The sequence below is a fragment of the Schistocerca piceifrons genome, chromosome 5, assembly GCF_021461385.2.
Source record: "Schistocerca piceifrons isolate TAMUIC-IGC-003096 chromosome 5, iqSchPice1.1, whole genome shotgun sequence".
NCBI lineage: Eukaryota > Metazoa > Arthropoda > Insecta > Orthoptera > Acrididae > Schistocerca > Schistocerca piceifrons.
In genome coordinates, this window is record NC_060142.1 from 706656006 (window position 1) to 706678344 (window position 22339).

General features: G+C 41.9%; 1 protein-coding gene across 1 annotated transcript in view; it reads left to right on the plus strand.

Annotated features, from left to right (window-relative positions):
• Positions 1-22339, plus strand: part of LOC124799211 — a 774857-nt gene that overhangs the window by 164853 nt on the left and 587665 nt on the right. The gene's annotated exons all lie outside the window — the stretch shown is intronic.

Below are 22339 nucleotides of genomic sequence, written 5' to 3' on the forward strand. Positions count from 1 at the left end.
CCTCGTGATGACTGGGTGTTGTGTGATGTCCTTAGGTTAGTTAGGTTTAAGTAGTTCTAAGTTCTAGGGGACTTATGACCATAGATGTTAAGTCCCATAGTGCTCAGAGCCATTCGAACAAAGTTAACGTGAGATTTTCGTTGCCCGGCGCCCCATCCCCGCTTCTATTAAATGAGATTTGTTGAGATTTTGCCGGAGCCATTCCCCTCACTCCCCTTTTTAAGATCACATAATTAATGGACATCCCCTAATTTCGTATAGGAATATGTTATTGGAAATGAGTTAGTTTACATACTGTAAAATGTTGTTTCATTAATGAAGAAAGAACCAACTGCTTCTCCCGCGATTATGAAAAAACAGCGCGTAAAATCGAACATAAAAGAAAAACGCCGTGGCGTAACAGCCAAATATAATAGCACATGGGGTGTCTATCGTGCGATCTGCGTTCAAGATTTACGAGAGCGCGTTATCCATGTTAATTAGGAGGGCATTAAAACACCCAACATCTGCGCATCGTTACGGGAGGGCGTGTTTTTTACCGGTCGGCCCCCTGGAAGCACCTGCGGCCAGCCGACAGCGGCGCGCGTCGCCTCCCTTTGTTGTACCGTTACTAAACTGTGTGTGGCGTGGGAGGGCGGGGGCGGTAAGTGTCGGCGCAGGCAGGCGGCTACCCACCGGAGCTTCCGGGGGCGGCGTCAACGGAGCCACGTCCTGCAGTCAGCTCGGCAGCTCGGATAAACCTCCAAGTCCTTTCTGAGGCACTTTTCCTATCCTTTGATACAGGGTGATCAACCGTTAAAGCTACCGCATTAGCGGCGGGCGGCCGGCCGGCAAGGCCGGCTGCTGTGCCCATCGGCGCGGGTGACAGGAGTCCGCAGTAAGTATATGGCACGGTTTTTAGAATTTTATAGAGCATTCCATAACTGGAGCACAGCGACCGGTATAAAACGCTAAAAATCGAATGAAAAATGTTTCAATTGCGTTTTCAGAATTTTTAATTTGTTAGCAACGGTTTCCGCCCTTTCCTCAGACCGTCTGGCTGCTGGAGGCGGCAGACGGAGGAAGTTTCGTAGCAGTACTGTACTCACAACGAAACCGTCGTCTTCCTGTCAAGATAGTGCGCCGTGTCAAAAGGCCTGGAGTGTGATGGAGTGGTTCGGGGAAGACAGTGGCGAGTTCCAACTTATGTTCTGGCCCCACAAACCCGCCAGATCTGAGCCCGATCGAACAAATCTGGGATGTGACTGAACTTGGCGTCAAAGCTAACAGACCCCCTCCCAGGAATTAATGTGAATTAGGCAACATATGTGTGCAGATGTAGTGCCAACTGCCTCCAGCGACCTACCAAGGCCTTACTGCTTCCATTCCAAGACGCGTCGCAGCTGTCACCTCTTGGACATATCGTTCTTAGATAGGTGGGTATAATGTTCTGGCAGATAAGTCTGCGTATACCGGACGGCGTTAAGAGATTTTAGTGCGAATGCACAGCAGTATACGAAATAAAAAATAAAAAAAATTCATCCATATACAAGACGTATAAACCAGAAGGCGTTATGATACTTCAGTGTGGATGCTCAACACTATCCGAACCGTTGCTGCGAGCAAGTGGACTCGTGGATAGATGGCGTTACTGTGTAGCGTGTGGCTTATGGAGATTTGCATCGGTCGGGGAACGGGCTCGGATAGCTGAGGCAGTAAGACCACCGCTCGAGTAAACCGGCAAATCCGCGTTCGGCAAAAATTTTCATCAGTCGCCATTGGGTTCGCTCAACATCCCACTGCAGCTAAATCTCGAGTATTTCTTTCGTCTTCCTTTTACTTTTAGGTTCCTTACAATGTGAGCGTCTTTGACGTTAAGTGTGCCTTGAATGTGAAAGAAACTAGTATAAAAACAAGCAATTCTTCGTTGCAAACAGCCGCATACTTACGCAGTAATTGCGCATGCCCAGTTTCTAGATTAAATATTTCATCTTGTGGTAGGTAAATCTATACAAAATGAGATTTGGTATTCAATGCAATTACTTGAAGTTACTGAATGTGCTTGAATTAGATTTTTTAATATTCCTTCAATTTGTTACGGTGCTCAATGTCCGTTTAGTTTTGAGTATGTTTAGGGTTATGATGGAATAATTGCCCTTTTTTTCATAAGCATACAATTCAGGTAGTTCGAACACGAAAATACACGTCGCGGTGCTTACGCTATTGAATGATAAACAGTGTACGCTGCATAGGTCTCACTGAATCTACACTCTCAATGTGGTAGTTATGGCCAAAACATTATCTAAGTAGATACAGAACTGTGATCTATGCAGAAAAACAGCAGATGACAAAAGATGAAATGAGAAAAAATGTGGAAACTAAGGGATTTTCAACAGCAGAATATTGGTAGGGAAATCGTCCAGTTAAGTTCTGATGACTCAAAGCTACATTCTCCTGTAAAGCTAAATAAGGATGATACGTGGAAAATGTTCATGTGCTTTCGTAAAACGCATTAGTTGTTCGTATTTTCTAGCCATGATTCTACACTTTTATGCCATCATAAATGGGATTCGTCTGTTACTTACCTTCCGACAGGTAAACCTTAAACAATGTTAAACAATTCTGTTTTAATGTGCAATTAGGCATTTGCTGTTGGTAACACCAGTTATTATCGCTTTCCGCCTGAACTATGATTTCATTTGATCCTACAAGGAAGGGCTTAACTTCTCGTTGACGATTAAATTATTAGAGACAGAAGCTCAAGATCGAATGGGACAAGACTGAGGAATGAAGTCGGCTGTGCCGTTTTCAAATAAGCCATCTCGGTATTCAGATTAAGCGATTTTAGGAAACTCACAAAAGTCTAAACCCCGCTCCTCCAGAATCCGATCCATTACCTTCACCACACCGCCACCTCGCTGATTTTTGGCAGCATAACTTTTCCTTTAGTAAAGTGGAAGAGTTACGTACCTGCAACAAGCTGAATCCGGAAGTGACGGCGAAAGTGTATGTGAATCCATTTGCAGTATTTCTTGAAGAAATTTCAGCAGTACTTAGAACTCATGTCGTTGTCTTCTTATCTATATTCGTTACGAGAAACGAAGATAGCTGGACAGTATTTTGAAGCGAACTTACACTAAATGTCAAACCTAATAATAGTAAGCCGGTTCCCTTTCTCTTCTCGTAATTTCTTGTTACGAATGTTTTATTAAGTTGTAATTTTTCATCCAAACGTAAACCTATTTTAGAGACTATAAATGGGAAAGAGTTTTCTATTTATAATCTTATTACTGTTACCTCGGCAGGGAATGGCGACTGCAGTGGGGGGAACGTCAGAATATACAGCTGAAGTCACACATGTGGAGACAAACGAGACATTTTTGTAATATTAAAAAACTTGCCGATGGAATAGCCAGTAAATTTAGTTTATGAAGAATCGTTGGTAGACTCATACGATAGACATCTCAGTTTATACTATTTGTACCAAGAGACATAATTGATGATTAGCTGAAGAAAACAGCTGAATAGCTCGATGAACCTTAACAGAACCCACATGAAAGTACATTACAATTACGTCCTTAGTTCCTTTACCATATTGTACACAACAGACGAAAATGGAGTCCTGATCTGTTCGATGTCAACATGCGACACTGCCAGTCAATTAACAGCAAAAGTTTTGGACACAGAATGGTTTTTCACCCTGCTGCGAAGTATGCACTAATGTGAAACTTCCTAGCAAATTAAAACTGTGTCCCAGATCCGGACTCGAATGCAGGACACTATTCTTTCGGGGACAAGCGCTCTATCAACTTTTTATTTCTTCCTCATTGTTCTCGGAATTTGGTCTGGGCTGACGTTAAATGACAGGCCTTCAAGTTCATCGCTGAGCTACCTTGCGACAACGAACTGAGCTTCCCTACCACGACTCACGACTCGTCCTCACACCTTCACTTCCGCCAGTAACTCACCCCCCTACCTTCCAGACTCCACAGAAGTTCTCCTGCAAGCTTGCGAGACTAGCGCTCCTGGAAGAAAAGATACCGTGGAGACACTGGACAGTGACAAAAGTAAAGCTGTGAGGACGGATCTTGATTCGTCCTTGGGTAACTCAGTTGGGAGAACAATTGCCCCGGAAGGAAAGTGTCCTGAGTTCGAGTCCCGATCTAGAAGACAGTTTTAATCTGCCAGGAAGTTTCAAAACATTTGAAGTTTCAAATTATGCAAAACATAAATTCACGCTGCTCTTCCAGACATGGAGCCTATTATCCAAACAGTGAGCCCACACACTCGGTTATTTAATTCCGAAGATACAGGGTGACAATTATTGAGCTACATGAAATAAAATTGTCATAACTTCTGAACGGTTTGCGTAAGGACGTTCAAACTGCACGTTTGGCCGCGAGGCATGACGGGAATTGGTATGCGCATTGTAGTTTGGTTTAGCGACGCAGCCGACTTTCATTTGGATGGTTTCGTCAATAAGCAAAATTGGCACATTTTGGGGGTTGAAAATCTGCATTTTGTGATCGAGAAGTCTCTTCGCCTTCAACGGGTGACTGTGATGTGTAGTTTCCTGTCTCGGAATAATCGGTGCGACATTCTTAGATGGCACGGTGACTACCGAACGGTACGTGAAGGTTTTGGAAGATGATTTCATTCCCATTATCCAAAGTGACCCTGATTTCAACAAGATATGGTTCATGCAAGACGGAACTCGACCCTATCGAAGTAGAAGAGTGTTTGACGACCTAGAGGAGCACTTTGGGGACCGCACTCTGGGCCTCGATTGGCCGCCATATTCTCTGGATCTGAGCACATGCGACTCTTTTGGTGGTGCTATATTGAAGACAAGGTGTACAGCAATAACCCCAAAAACCACTGCTGAGCTGAAAACAGCCATCAAGGAGGTCATCGACAGCATCGATGTCCCGACACTTCAGCGGGTCGTGCAGAATTTCGCTATTTGTCTGCACCACATCATCGCCAATGATGGCAGGCATATCGAACTTGCCATAACATAAATCCAAATATCTGTAGCGACGTTTATATGTTGAATAAAGTGTGTGCACGTCGTAGTTTGTAACTAATTTATGTTTCTTCATATAGTCCAATAATTGTCGCCCTGTAGTTTTAAACTACTGTGTTCTAGAATAATAGCAAAAATCACGAGGTTTAAACATGTGACAAGCATTCTCTGCCACTTCTTCGGGAACTATGTCCCTATAGTCTGCGTGATGCTCTGTAGAGTTTCACTTTCTTAGTCAGTTCTAGAGAACAACGCAGAAAGGAAACGTTTACAGAGGGAAACTATTTTATTAATGTTTCAACACACTCATTCAGATATGGAATTACTTGTCTTTAAATATCTTTGTCAATTTAAAACTGTGTGCCAAGTCGGGACTTGGAGACTGATCTCTGGGGGCTGCGAATTGCGCTATTCGAGCACGCTTCATACAGCACCTCGAAGCATCTTCTTACTTCTTTCTCTTCCTGTCATTTTTTGCTCTGAAGAGTACCAATATGTCATCTCAGTCCTTAGCTACGTTGTAGTTGTTACCTGAAGGCTTCCGCAGGGGAGAAAAGGGGAAACAAAGAAACAACACTTATAGCACCCGAAACTGAGTGTTATTTCCTAAATCGTGGTTAACACTATACCAGGAGAATATTATTACATAGTTTTAAATGTGTTTGTGGAGCAGTAGACTTAGTAGCAGCCAGAAATACATGTCAACCTCTACCATATTTCTTTGATGAGTTCTATGACAGTTTCCAGTGGATTACAGTTGTCATTCACCACGACTTGATCGCATCTTAGCACCTGGTTTAAAGTAAGGCAAAAAGAGCCCGTTTATTCAGTTTTGTAGCTCTTCTTCCTTGGTTCTGTAAATCGTTTCTCCCATCCTTTTGTAAGGGAATGATACTTCAACTCGGAGTCCGATGCGAACACATAATCCAACCCATGTATACATCGGGAAGTTTCAAATATAGCAGACATTCCAAGAGTCCAAAATAACTTTAAGTGCAACAGAAAAAGTCTATGCACCAGCTGGAAAAACCGATCCTCAACCTTCTGATGTGCAGTGAGCCATCAACCCTCATTTATTGTGACAGTTACAGTTTACAAAAAAATGAAATTGTGTGTTTGTTGCTAACACCACTGTTATGGATGTCGTCTAATAAGTTGGGCATTTTGCAAATAAAAAAAGTTCATGAACTGGGACACTGAAGAAGAAACAGACAGGACCAGTGATGATATATTTCATGTTTATTTGCACGTCTTCTCCCGTAGGACCAAATTGAGGAGCAAATCTCCAAGGTCATGGACCGAGTCAGTATATGAAATTACAACATAAAAGTAATAACAGATAAAATAAAATGTTTATGAACCCAAAAAAAGTCAAGCCATAAGTTTAAATAAACGCAGTTAACAATGTAGCATAAGCATCAGCTTAATTTTTCAAGGAACTCCTCTACATAATAGAAGGAGTGACCTATGATTAAACTCTTCAGTTTAGATTTCAAAGCGCTTGAATTACTGGTTAAATTTTTGAATTCTCGTGGCAACTTATTAAAAATGGATGCAGCAATATACTGCACATCTTCATGCGCGAGAGTTACGGAAGTGCGATCCAAATGCTGACTGCATTTCTGCCGAGTATTAACGAAGTGAAAGAATGGGAAGATTTACCCTAAAATATAATACCATATGACATAAGCGAATGAAAATAAGCAAAGTAGACTAATTTTCATTTCGAATGATCACTTACTTGAGATACTGTTCAAATAGTAAAAATGGCAGCATTAAGTCTTTGAACAAAATCCTGAACGTGGACTTTCCACGACACTTTACTGTCTATCTGAAAACCTAGGAATTTGAACTGTTCATTTTCACTAATCATATATCCATTCTATGAATTTAAAACTTCGCGTTTTCTTGAATTGTGATTTAGAAACTGTAAAAACTGAGCCTTGCTGTGATTTAGCATTAGTTTATTTTCTGCAAGCCATGAACTACACTATTTGAAACAGAGCCAAAGCTGCACACAACACCCTTTACTACCAAGCTAATGTCAACAGCAAACAGAAATATTTCAGAGTTACCCGTAATACTAGAGGGCATATCATTTATATAAATGAGGAACAGGCGTGGCTCCAACACTGATCACTGGGGCACCCCCCCCCCCTCCCCTCCACATTTGACAGTACCCCACTCAGACACATCATAGTGTTCTCAACACTGTGAATAATGACCTCTTGCTGTCTGTTGTTAAAGTAAGAGGTACTCCCTGTTTTCCGTAATGGTCCAACTTCTGAAGCAATATTTTGTGATCAATACAATTAAATACCTTAGTTAAATCAAAAAATACGCCTAGCGTTCGAAACCTCTTGTTTAATCCATCCAGCACCCTACAGAGAAAAGATAATATAGCTTTTTCAGTTGTTAAACGACTTCTAAAGCCAAACTCTACATTCGATACCAAATCGTGTGATATAAAATGATCAATTATCCTTACATACACACTTACATACACATACTTTTGCGAACACTGGTGGCATAGAAACAGGTCTGAAGTTCTCTACAATGTCCCTTTCTCCCTTTTTATAAAGCGGCTTTACTACTGAGTACTTCAGGAAACTGACCGTTCTTAAAGAAAAAATTACAAATATGGCTAAGTACAGGGCTAACATGTGCAGCACATTACTTTAATAGTCTGTTAGTCACTCCATCATATCCATGAGAGTCCTTAGTCTTCAGTGATTTAATTATTGGCTCAGTCTCCCCCTTGTATGTATCACAGAGGAGTATTTCATACATCAGTCTCGGAAAGGCATTTGCCAGGAGAGTTATATGATTCTCTGTAGAAACTAAGTTTTTACTTAATTTACCAGCAATGCTCAGAAAATGATTGTTAAATACTATACATGTATCTGACTTACCAGTAACAGAAATATTTTTACTACGAACCGACTTTATATCGTCGACCTTGTGCTGCTGACCGTATGGCTTTAATTTTATCCTGCGAATTAACTGTTCTCTTTGCGTACCACACACTCTTTGCCTTCCTAATAACATTTTGAAGCACCTTAGAATAATTTTTGTAATGGGCTACTGTAGCTCGACTGTGACTACTTGTAACATTTTGATATAATTCCCGCTTTGTTCTACATGATATCCTTATCCAACTAGTCAGCCGCCTAGGCTGCTTTTTACTGCTAGTGTCCCGTTTAGAACGTTCTAATGGAAAGCAACTCTCAAAGAGCATAACAAATGTGTTGAGGAAAACATATTTGTTATCTATGTTATTGGCACTATAAATATCCTGCTCCTCTTTTTTCTTAACGAGGTTTAAAATCTCTCTGTTGCCGCTGGATTAGCTTTCCTACATAGTTTGTAATTAAATGTGACATTTTATTGAGCACAAAAGCCTTTTGGTGTTAAAATTTGTGCATCATGATCTGATTAAACCTTTTACTAATAGAATGCCCATCCAGTGATGAAGAATTAAAAAAAATTGTCTATGGCTGTGTTACTGTTCCCTTGCACCCTAGTTGAAAAAAAAACACATCCTGCGTCAGGTCATATGAGTTTAGGAGATCTACCGACATCCTTTTCTTGCACAATCATATACAAAATTAATATTGAAGTCACTACATGTAGCTAATTTTCGATACTTTCTGTAAGGTGAATGAAGAAGCCTCTCTAGCTTGAGCAGAAACGCTCTAAGTCAGGGTTAGGGGACCTATAAACAACAACAGTTAGAAGTCTTGTTTCAATTAATTCAACTGCCCCTGCACAACATTCTAATGTCGGTTCAGTGCAGTGCCGTGATACGTCTATGGACTCAAGTGGAATCCTGTTTTTTACGTACATGGCCACTCCGCAAGGAACTCCTTGAAAAACAGCCATCTAATTTGTTTCCTGGTATAGGAAGCCTCTGAATTGTCAAATTATTTACGTGGTGCTCCGATATACCAATAATGTTAGTCAACATGTATAAGCAGCTAACTAACCTTATCTCTAACTAACCTTATCTCTAATACCTCTTATATTTTGATGAAATATGCTAATATCATCTCTACTTGGATACCTGACCTCTTCTGAAAGTGTTTCCTTAGTTACAGGGACTTTCTTTAAACAGGTAAATCTATCAGCGGACTTCAATCTAAAAAATGCGCAGCTCTAACACCAACTACTACAGGAATTTTTCCGTGAATGATCCTACCACTAACCACTACACTACACCACTGGCGTAACAAATTCAATGAAATTAAAGCGATAGCTTTTAACGACTTCCGTAGAGCAGTCGTCGATGAAATCCTTGCGGCGCTCATAACACATGAACAGTCTTGCAGGTTTCTGGAACAGACTTCATTCCTCCAGCATGGTACGTAGTAACTGAAACGACTGTTAAACCTACATTCAAATTTCTCTAAATAACAATCTGGACATTTAAATTTTAGACTACACGAATGAGTTACACGTCAAATAAATATAACAAACAGTAATTCAGACTTCCCTGGAAAACGTGTGTCTTTGTTTCTCACGTTTTGTTCAACAACTGAAGTACTAGACCATGGACTGCTGCTGTATGCGTAGCTATGGCTCACTGGTTTATCAAATTTAGTTCGTAGGCTGAACTAACCATGCAATATTTCTTTGTTGCAGCGTCCTGAAACCGTAAAAATTACAAAAGGATAGAGACCGTACGTTTCCTTCATCTCTTGCCAGCCTTTGTGACTAACCAGTAGTTCAATATAGTAGCAGCCGGAATCTCCATCCGTCACCGGGTCTAGTGAAGTATTATAATGAGCGAACTGGCATTGGAATTACAGCTTTCTTTTGCACAATCCGTTGTCCCTTAGTTGTTCATAATATTTCTGTCCTAGTTCAATGATCCATCTGATGGCAGCTGAGACACATGTGAAACCTAGTTCTGTAAGAGTACTATACAAAAGTGATGAAAGGGAAGACAGTATTTAAACGATTAGAAGCCGATGAAATATTGTGTGACGGCGGACAGTCGAAATTAAATGGATATATTGAGCAAGAAATAAAGGCGTCCTGCAACGATAAAACGAGAAAAACTGCTTATTAAAAATATAATAAAGTGAATAGATAGAATTGTTGTACACATTACGCCATGAGTCGTATCTAAAAACCATAGTTGATGTGATGGAGGAAAGAAATAACCGCGGGGGCAGGTCTAGAAGGATGCACGGCAAGTTGTTGGTGGCGTAGGATGGAGCAGTTATTTTGACATGCAGAGGATAACTACTGTCAGGTGACAAGACTGGAAAACTGGATCGAGTCTACCTTAGGTCTGGCGACCGAAATAACTCGTCTCCGGCGGCCAGAATGTATGGGCAGCTTGACGATTGAAGGTACAGACGAAAGGGGCGAGTAGAGGACAATGAAACAAGCAAGTGATGCTAATAAAACGGGTCCAGAAACGAATGATTTCCCCGATACGACGTATGCACAAGTGCAGTCAAGTCCATGTTACAGTATTGTGAATGTCTAAGGCTCCGTTTATTTCGAAACACCGCAGATGAGGCGTAAATTACGAAGCGATAAAAGTCCTGATTTTGTCATCTACCTTAACACCTAAGAACGGGTAATCAGCGTTTCGACAAGTATAGCGGCCCTGGGCTGCAAATACCATGGCCTTCCAGGTTCCCTCTGCTTGAAGCCGATGGACTTTTTTGTGGTGATATGTAAAAGTTTTGGCTTATTCCAGTCCTGCTGATAGAGTAGATGAATTTCGGGAAGTTATTGTGAATGGTTGCCTCCGCATTCGGAACACGCCTGCGATATTTGAACGTGTACGGGCATCGACGAGGAGAGGTGCTGCACTCTACCTTCACATGAAAAGTGGCCATACGGAACACTTGCTGTAATGGGTTGCCCTCAGGTGCACATCTGCAGTTTGAGTCCTCGGTGTTAATGTACTCGGTCGTAATACGTTGCAGCGGAGAAACCACTGACTTCCTGACTTACGTTTGTTAGAGTTATTTGCTTTGTCCTCTGCCCGCCCCCTTTCGTTGTCAAACACCGTGCATACTGCAGTACAAGAGGAAACTAGTTGCAACTATAACATACCTACTGGAGGAGCAGTACATTTTATAAATAAAGATGCTTTAGACCAAAATATTACCCGTCTTTTGCAAGTGAATGTTTATTATTGTGTTCAACCAAACATGTTTCCCCTATTCCTATTAGGTAGCATCAGTGATCTATAAAACATAATAGAGATCGTTGTTCAACTGTACATATTTTATTATGAGATTTGAAATGTTTCGTGGCAGCACTGCTAATCTCATAACACGATATGTACAGTTGAAGAATGTCCCCTCTTATTTTTCATAGATGACTGATTCTTCCGTTGTAGATAATAATGAACATTCAGTTGCAAAATATGGATAACATGTATCCTTATGTACACGGTAAATGTAACTGAAGTAGCAACTGAGGGAGAATCGCTGCAGATATTAACAACATTATGGGTTCGCTAAGAGAAACGTAAGTGTTCTGAGAACTTTGAATAGTCGACTCAGCGGGCTGATGACTGGTTTATTTTGCTACTGTTACACGAAAAGGATGTAAGACGCGCAGTAAAAATGGTAGAAGCAGAGTAGTGTTAAGCATTACTCGCATGTCCCGCCAGCTCTTAGCCCAGCCGTGCGGCGTTATTCCACTTTACACGGGGGTTCTGGCGGGTGGAGCGGCTTGGCCGTGCAAGGCAGGGCGTTGAAGCGAGCCGGGTGGTGCGCCGACAATGACAAGGCAAAGCCTCTGTTCCGCCCCCCCCCCCCCCGGCCCCCACCTGCCCCTGCGTAAGCGCCTCGCCATCCCTCCGCAGGGGTGCGGTGGGGGTGGGGGTGGGGGTGGGGGAGGGAGCCGCCGTGGTTGGGGTGTTATGATAATGCGACCTACTTCGGCCGCCGCCCGCCGGAACGCGTATCACTGGGGAATAACGCCAGCCAGCAGCCAACTGCCGGCTCTCCAGGCGCACTTAACTGCAACATCATCGTCCCCGCCGTGGGGGAGGCGGACGCGGACGCGCGGGGATGACAAAAACATTCCTCTCTCTGTACAGCGCGCTCCTCAGTTAGTCTGTACCCACCAAGGCGCACGCGGAGTCACGACCTCAAAATACGTGTGGTTGTTAGTGTTGAAAGCACCGGCAGAGACATCGCCGTCACGAAATATTATTAAGTCCCCGCCGCGTTTTTCCGCCTGTCTCTCTATATCTCAGGAACTACTGTAGGGCTCTTGATACGATTTTCACTTATAGACTGTTTCACGAGGAAGTTTTGCTTATATATATCTACACGTTGTATTCAAGTTATTAATATAATTTTTATATATTTCGTGTAAATTGACTGAACTCTGATGAATTAAAGTCCAACGCCGTGTTTTTCTGTCTGTACGTGAGGGCTAATACCAGTAACTACAGCAACGATTTTGATACCGTTTTCTTTAGTAGTCATAATTATTAACGAGCAAGGTTAGTGTATATAGGGTGATTTTCGTAAAGGAAGTGTCACACATTCCTGTAGGAGGTAGTATTGGTCAAAACTAGAAGAAAAGTACCTCTAACGATTTGTTCGGAAACTAGTACCTGTTGATAATTGGGCCAATCAGTCATCCCATTCATATCTGTTTCGTAGAAGAGGACGCTATATACAGCACTGCACGTGGTTACCACGCATCCTGACACATCCTTCAGCCCTTCTTCGCAGTGAATCACGCACTATTTTCTATATATCTGGCTCCACTCGTATTGCGCCACATACACTGATCACACGTTCCTGTAACGTCTGCACACTGTCGATGAGTTGGACAAACACGGATGCCTTTAAGTGGCGCCACTGTTAGAAATCGGACGGATTCTGGTGTTCTGAGCAGGGGGACATGCTACCGGCCCTCCTCGCCCAAAACGTTGACCGTGAAACGTTTGCTGCGAAGTGCTGTCGCACGGTCCAAAGGAAATGCGGTGGTGCCCCAACATGCAAAAACACAATGTTCTGCAAGGGTTACATTCTTCAACAGCGCTGGCAATTCAACACGGAGAAACCAGTGTTACACTGCACATGTTAACCTGTTTGGTGAAATGCATGACCCTATGAGTATGTCGCCGACAATTCTTGCCCATATGTTGATACTGAGCGATCCTGATGCCTCACCTCCACGAATGCTCGAGGATTTACATCTGTCCACATGTCCTTATTGCGGTTATTTACTACGCCATCTCCGAATTCTCTAGAATAAATGCAGGCTGTGAACTGAACTGCGGATCTACAGCCTATTTCTCAACAGGTATTAGTTTCCGAAAATATAATAATAATAGGAAGTTTTCGTCTTGTTTTGACCAATGCGATCTCCTGTACAAACATACAAGATGTCCCAGTAGAAATGGTCAATACTCAGGGATGTTACAGAATGATCATTCTAAGCAGAAAAGTACAGTAAACTGGAGCTCTAAGATACATCCCTCAAGAGCTGTGAGCACTTATTCAATAGGAGACATGTTTCACAGTAGTGCTCATAGCTTTTACGGTGTACACTTTCGAGCCCATGTTTCCTGGACACTTTCTTCTTTTTTTGATCCATTCTTCCACGACTATAAACCAAAGAGTTTGCAGTAGAAGAGATTTTTGCCACAGTATTGAAGATGTGCTTACAGCTGTTAAGATATGCATTTTTGGCTCTGAACGTTTTTGCTTGGAAAGATTGTTTCTGTCATATCCCTGAATAATGACCACACTTCCTGGGACAGACTGTATGACACTACCCTCTATTACTTATCACCACTGCGCCAGGCAGTTCGTCCGGCCTTAGATATCCAGTGCTAGCCGTGTGAAACCGGGGAGTATCGCTACATAGATTCTGAAACCTGTACATTTACAGCGACAAATACGGAGTACATCACATTTGGTCTTCGAGAGAAATAACAACAACAAATTGAAGTATTTTTCACTAGTGCCTCTGCGTGGCAGAGAGTGCTTCTCGTTGTGCCACACAGAGGGGTTCCTTCTATGGAGCGCGGCTGCAGTGACTGCTTAAATACTTTGTTCGCGCGGCTCCCCCCCCCCCCCCCCCCCCCCCCCCCCGTCGGAGGTTCGAATCCTGCCTCGGGCATGGGTGTGTCTTGTCAGTGTAAGACAAATTAAGTTATACTAAGTAGTGTGTAAGCCTAGGGACCGATTACCTCAGCAGTTTGGTCCCATAGGAACTTACCACAAATTCAGTTAAAACTGTGTGCGATTCAATTAGTCGAATCTTGTCTTTGCGGTCCCTACTGAAGCGCAGCACGGGGAGTTGTAGTATATGCCTAGATTTCTCACTTGAAGCTGGTTCGCAACACTTCTGGAGAAGACTTTTGCGGGGTGGTTGGTATCTATCCTGAAGCGTCTACACTTCAGGTTTTCCAGCCTGTCCTTGACAGTCCCACGTGGGTCAAACAAGCCTGTGTCAATCCGTGCTGTACTTCTTGTGTACGTTCGACATCTCTTGTTGGACCTGTCTGGTATCAGTCGCGCAAACTTGAGCAATATTCTGATATGGGTCGCGCGAGTGTTTTGTAAGAACGTCCTTTTTTGACTGATTACATTATTTAGTACATCCACAAATATTTACTCCAAGGCTCTTGTGTGAGATCGCTGATTCCAGTTGCGACTCATTAGTATTGTAATCACAGAATACTCTGCTTTAGGCGTTTAGTGAAATTCGCAGTTTTATATTTCTGAACATCAAAAGTAAGTTCCCAGTTTTTGCTCCATTTTGAAATCTTACTGTGATCTGTCTTAATATTTGAGCAGTTTTTTGCAGATAGTACTTCATTACAGGTAAGTGCTTCTTCATCTGCAAAAAAGTCTGAGGTTGCTATTAATAATGTCTACCAGGTCGTTAATATACGGTATGAACAGCAAGGGTCCCAACACACTTCCCTGGGGTACGCTTGAAATTAGTACTATATTCGTGGTGTCACGTATTGATACGACCGAACGGCCTTCACAGTTGGCAACAGAACTGCAGGTTTCCGTCCGACACTGACAGCAGTCGCGCGGGGTCTGGCGGACCAACTGGTGCACTCCCCCTGAGCCACACCTGCTGCAGCTCTGTACTTTGAGAGCCCTCTGCCGCCACAATATAGAGCAGCCGGAGGCAGCGACTCAGCCCACTACAGCCTGGTACGATGCGCAGAAGCAGCCTAGTCACCGCTCTATTTCCATTGTTGTTATTGTTGTGGTAACTGGACCCTGTTTCTTTTTGCATCATTTGTAACGAGTCTCGTTCGTCTGCAGAAATACAAGTTAAGCAAATTTTCTGTTTGTTGTGTTAAGTCGTTCACTCGTGATTTCTGCATCTGTCCAATTTTGCTATGACAACAGTTGCTGCACTGCTATGAACCCACCTCTCATTACTACTGTGTTTGAAGTCGTACACTACAATATTTTTCGAAGGCTTTTCATCCAAGATAAAAGGCTGCTGCGTACTCGCTATCAAGAAATCCTCAGTCTAGTCACAAATTTAATTTTCTGCCTCATATGATCATACTTTCGTTAACAATCGTCAATGTGGTTGCGAGTCAAATGCTTCTCATAAGTCAAGAAATACCCTATCTGCCTGATTCCATAAGCCATTATTTTCAGGACGTTATTTAAGAAAAGTATGAGTTGGTTTCATGCCCAATATTTTCGGAATCCATACTGTTTGGCATGGACATGGGCAGTTTAATAATTTCTCTATTTCTCACCAAGATCGCATTCATAAGAAATAAAATTTATTGCTGCTCTTTTGGCGTATGCTGCGCAGTCAGAGTTAAGGTTTGATTTTCTACTGAATTGAATCACAACATGTTGAAAATCATCCACGGAAGCAGTAAATAGAATTTAAAATATTACTACGCCACAAGAAAACCAACCGCCAGCCCTCTTTAAAACTTATGTATACATTGTCCCAAAATGTAAACCAAATACAAAAAATATTTACGTATTTCAGGAGACTAAAGATGCCTTGCAGAGAATACAGGCACCAAAATTGTGCTTCATTCAGTTGTAGTTAGACGGTCAACAAGTAAAAGTTAACAATATACCGTAATTTTATTTACGTTTCACTTTTCAAATATTAATCAAAATCTATCAATGAGCAAGAATAGTTGAGTTACGAAACTAAATTAACCAAAGTAACGTTAACCTGCAGGAAACACCAAAGGAAACGAAGACCGCTCGGAAAATGAAGCATCAAGATGTTCTTATATCGACAGCTCGTGGGTACGTGATGAAAGAAACAAAACACAAATCAGAATTATGTCAGCAACTCAAGTTGAGAAGCAAGCTGTTCAGATTACAGATCATGCTATCATGCCGTGCAAAAACTTACATCTCCTCAAGATCAACAACTGTGCCAGTCAATCCCAGATGGTGGTCATCTCCCGGTGCCTCCGACAATCCACCCGCCAATGGCCAAAAATTTACTTCCTCCTGCCAAACTTCCTAAGTTTCAAAAATTCAGTGTGAAGGGAATGACTGCAAGCTATTACCAATGTGATGGATAAGAAATGTAGCAAAACTTACGAAAACTTAAAGAATGAACAACAGACTTCCTATTTTTTTTTTCACACAAGATGCGCATTTTACCATCTCCATGTTGGCAGTGGGCTGAAGCAGAGTTTCCTTGATTGGTCTGTCGGTGCGTGCCGTGCACTATCTGAGCGGCACCAGAGCATCTAGGGCTTTCAAGTTAGTGCAGAAAGGCAAAAATGTTGCACTCGAATTGTCCCAAGGGAATGGCAAGGCAGGCATGGCGTTCAGTGTCCAGCACGTGGACGGGCACCAGCCATGGTCCCACGAAAGCAGCGGAGCGGGCCAGGGACTGGCTTCCACCCTAGGGAGGCATGCTTGACCTGATGAGATTCACAGACTGCCCTCCGCCGGCAAGGAGACCGAGATACTACCGGGGGCCACGTGAACCGCTAGGAGGTGACAATGTTTCCTCTCCAGTAACATATTTCCAGTGTCCCCAAATATAACAGCAAAATACTGGCTGATAATGAATTGATATCACATAGCATTATGTGACAGTAATTTCACAATGAGAATGCAATAGCAGATATGATAGTCCTATCGGAGAAAAAGAGTACGGAGCATCTGAAATGAAGAATAAGCTATGAGAAATCTAACTGCAAGACACCTGTTGGTTTTCAGTTTCCTTATTCAGTATTCAGCAGAAAACAACTTGTCCGCAACGTTTGGGCAATTTTAAATAAAATCCAGCTGATTTATTATTGTGGGAGACGCATGAGTATACTATATAATATAGTCTATGTACTTTTTTCCGTGGTGCTATTCTGTGTACATCGGTTCGCCTTCATATGGAACACATCTATTTATATTCAACATCGAGTAAATGACGACGTATGTAGAGTGACTGTATAATTACCTACATTTCATAATATTAGTGATTCCTGTCCAAACTTCTTAATGACACCACCTACACAAACATCACACATACCTTCATAAGTATGACGAATCGTGATTTATGAACGTAATATATTGAATCTTTGTAAGTCATAATAATCATATGTAATTTTCTTACGAATTGTCTTACAAAGTCAGAATAGCAATCCAAAACTCTTCCTTTAAGAGTGACAGAAACATCAAATATTAGTTGTAAGCAGGCCAGTTATTTGGCAGTTTATTGTGCTATAATACATGTGACCACAGTTATTTTTTTTTCAGGCATATTGCTGAATTTGTAATAATTAGATTGATCTAAAGTATTTACATCTTTAAAAGTGGACACTGGGGAGAGGTATTCAGGCTTTTCTGTCTAATTATGTTTCAAAAAATTTATCATTCCATGAACCATGGACCTTGCCGTTGGTGGGGAGGCTTGCCTGCCTCAGCGATACAGATGGCCGTACCGTAGGTGCAACCACAACGGAGGGGTATCTGTTGAGAGGCCAGACAAACGGGTGGTTCCTGAAGAGGGTTCCTTTTCAGTAGTTGCAGGGGCAACAGTCTGGATGATTGACTGATCTAGCCTTGTGACAATAACCAAGATGGCCTTGCTGTGCTGGTACTGCGAACGGCTGAAAGCAAGGGGAAACTACAGCTGTAATTTTTCCCGAGGGCATGCAGCTTTACTGTATGGTTAAATGATGATGGCGTCCTCTTGGGTAAAATATTCCGGAGGTAAAATAGTCCCCCATTCGGATCTCCGGGCGGGGACTACTCAAGAGGACGTTGTTATCAGGAGAAGGAAAACTGATGTTCTACGGATCGGAGCGTTGAATGTCAGATCCCTTAATCGGGCAGGTAGGTTAGAAAATTTAAAAAGGGAACTGGATAGGTTAAAGTTAGATATAGTGGGAATTAGTGAAGTTCGGTGGCAGGAGGAACAAGACTTCTGGTCAGGTGAATACAGGGATATAAATACAAAATCAAATAGGGGTAATGCAGGAGTAGGTTTAATAATGAATAAAAAAAATTGGATTACGGGTAAGCTACTACAAACAGCATAGTGAACGCATCATTGTGGCCAAGATAGACACGAAGCCTACTACAGTAGTACAAGTTTATATGCCAACTAGCTCTGCAGATGATGAAGAAATTGATGAAATGTGTGATGTGATAAAAGAAATTATTCAGGTAGTAAAGGGGGACGAAAATTTAATATTCATGGGTGACTGGAATTCGAGTGTAGGAAAAGAGAGACAAGGAAACATAGTAGGTGAGTATGGATTGGGGCTAAGAAATGAAAGAGGAAGCCGTCTGTTGGAATTTTGCACAGAGCATAACTTAATCATAGCTAACACTTGGTTCAAGAATCATAAAAGAAGGTTGTATAGATGGAAGAATGACGGAGATACTAAAAGGTATCAGATAGATTATATAATGGTAAGACAGAGATTTAGGAACCAGGTTTTAAATTGTAAGATATTTCCAGGGGCAGATGTGGACTCTGACCAGAATCTATTGATTATGAAGTACCGATTAAAATTGAAGAAACTGCAAAAAGGTGGGAATTTAAGGAGATGGGACGTGGATAAACTGACTAAACCAGAGGTTGTACAATTGTACAGAGTTTCAGGGAGAGGATAAGGGAACAATTGACAGCAGTGGGGGAAAGAAATACAGTAGAAGAAGAATGGGTAGCTTTGAGGGATGAAGTAGTGAAGGCAGCAGAGGATCCAGTAGGTAAAAAGACGAGGACTAATAGAAACCCTTGGGTAACAGAAAAAATATTGAATTTAATTGATGAAAAGAGAAAATATAAAAATGCAGTAAATGAAGCAGGCAAAAAGGAATACAAACGTCTCAAAAATGAGATCGACAGAAAGTGCAAAATGGCTAAGCAGGGATGGCTAGAGGACAAATGTAAGGATGTTGAGGCTTATCTTACTAGGGGTAAGATAGATACTGCCTACAGGAAAATTAAAGAGACCTTTGGGAAAAGAGAACCACTTGTATGAATATCAAGAGCTCAGATGGAAACCCAGTTCTAAGCAAAGAAGGGAAAGCAGAAAGGTGGAAGGAGTATATAGAGAGTCTATACAAGGGCGATGTACTTGAGGACAATATTATGGAAATGGAAGAGAATGTAGATGAAGATGAAATGGGGGATACGATACTGCGTGAAGAGTTTGACAGAGCACTGAAAGACCTGAGCCGAAACAAGGCCCCCGGAGTAAACAACATTCCATTAGAACTACTGACGGCCTTGGGAGAGCCAGTCCTGACAAAACTCTACCATCTGGTGAGCAAGATGTATGAAACAGGCGAAGTACCGTCAGACTTCAAGAAGAATATAATAATTCCAATCCCAAAAAAAGCAGATGTTGACAGATGTGAAAATTACCGAACTATCAGTTTAATAAGTCACAGCTGCAAAATACTAACACGAATTATTTACAGACGAATGGAAAAACTGATAGAAGCCGACCTTGGGGAAGATCAGTTTGGATTCCGTAGAAATATTGGAACACGTGAGGCAATACTGACCTTACGACTTACCTTAGAAGGAAGATTAAGGTTCAAATGGTTCAAATGGCTCTGAGCACTATGGGACTTAACTTCTAAGGTCATCAGTCCCCTAGAACTTAGAACTACTTAAACCTAACTAACATAAGGACATCACACACATCCATGCCCGGGGCAGGATTCGAACCTGCGACCGTAGCAGTCTCGCGGTTCCGGACTGCGCGCCTAGAACCGCTAGACCACCGTGGCTGGCGAAGATTAAGGAAAGGCAAACCTACATTTATAGCATTTGTAGACTTAGAGAAAGCTTTTGACAATGTTGACTGGAATACTTTCTTTCAAATTCTAAAGGTGGCAGGGGTAAAATACAGGGAGCGAAAGGCTATTTACAATTTGTACAGAAACCAGATGGCAGTTATAAGAGTCGAGGGGCATGAAAGGGAAGCAGTCGTTGGGAAGGGAGTGAGACAGGGTTGTAGTCTCTCCCTGATGTTATTCAATCTGTATATTGAGCAACCAGTGAAGGAAACAAAAGAAAAATTCGGAGTAGGTATTAAAATCCATGGAGAAGAAATAAAAACTTCGGGGATCGCCGATGACATTGTAATTCTGTCAGAGGCAGCAAAGGACTTGGAAGAGCAGTTGAACGGAATGGACAGTGTCTTGAAAGGAGGGTTTAAGATGAACATCAACAAAAGCAAAACGAGGATAATGGAATGTAGTCGAATTAAGTCGGGTGATGTTGAGGGAATCAGATTAGGAAATGAGACACTTAAAGTAGTAAAGGAGTTTTGCTATTTGGGGAGCAAAATAACTGATGATGGTCGAAGTAGAGAGGATATAAAATGTAGGCTGGCAATGGCAAGGAAAGCGTTTCTGAAGAAGAGAAATTTGTTAACATCGAGTATAGATTTAAGTGTCAGGAAGTCGTTTCTGAAAGTATTTGTATGGAGTGTAGCCATGTATGGAAGTGAAACATGGACGATAAATTGTTTGGACAAGAAGAGAATAGAAGCTTTTGAAATGTGGTGCTACAGAAGAATGCTGAAGATTAGATGGGTAGATCACATAACTAATGAGGAGGTACTGAATAGAATTGGGGAGAAGAGGAGTTTGTGGCACAACTTGACGAGAAGAAGGGACCGGTTGGTAGGACATGTTCTGAGGCATCAAGGGATCACAAATTTAGCATTGGAAGGCAGCGTGGAGAGTAAAAATCGTAGAGGGAGATCAAGAGATGAATACACTAAGCAGATTCAGAAGGATGTAGGTTGCAGTAGGTACTGAGAGATGAAGAAACTTGCACTGGGTAGGGTAGCATGGAGAGCTGCATCAAACCAGTCTCAGTACTGAAGACCACAACAACAACAACAACAACAACAACAACAATTCTTTAGTAATTTATCAATAGTAATTGAGGTCGAAATGGATTTCTTCTTGGCAGACTTACCTGTATGTAAGTTTCTTACTGAGTTCCACATGATTTGCCGATTTTCAATTTTTAATACAAGTGGAACACTACGACAGTAAATACAGGTCTGTACGCGCTCTAGTTTGCAGTTTATCTTTTCCCTGTTTTCAGTGTAGAAAGAAAACCATTCCATGCTCGCCGGCGGAATGGCTTCCTTCAAAAATAAAGTTATGGATGATTTCATCCTCCGTCCTTGTTCTACTTAGCTATTGTCCCGTTACTAATGATTTCTGTGTGGAGAGGTATTACATTATTACATACCCTTCTTCCTTTTGTACCTACAACAAACTTCACTTCCGTTTGTGGTTTTAATTAGTTTCTGTTCAGCGATCACGTGATCCGATTGAGGTTTTCAGCTGAACCTGAGCTCCTTCATTACTGGAGTTCATGGTACACTCTCCTCGTGAAGCATATCACATCATGAAACCAAACGATACGTGCTCCATGATTCCATCGCCTTAGTTGGTTGATAAATATCGATATGAACAACGATTATCACTTCAAAGTAGTTTTCTTAATTCCTTCACTGTGCATCATGTCTTTATGACAGACGATTTTACTTTGGGAGGAAGGAATGGCTCTTAGACTTCCAAGAGAACACCTTACATGAAGATTCAAGGAATGTACTACTAGCTTCCACATTCACATCGTGTAATGAACAACATTTTAGGTTAGAGAAACTCGGTTTCATACAGAGACAAAGAAGTAAGTATCCAACACGCTTTCCATTCTCAAGTGGTAGGATAATAATGATGCTCGCGTACTATGCTTGCGGAGTTAGTGGTCAGTTGCTCTACAGCTCCTTCAAGTAGCAGACTTAAGACTTATTTTCTATGAAAGACATTTATAGAACTACTATTTGTTACCAGCGGCTGCATTCACATATCAGTAGTTTTGTTA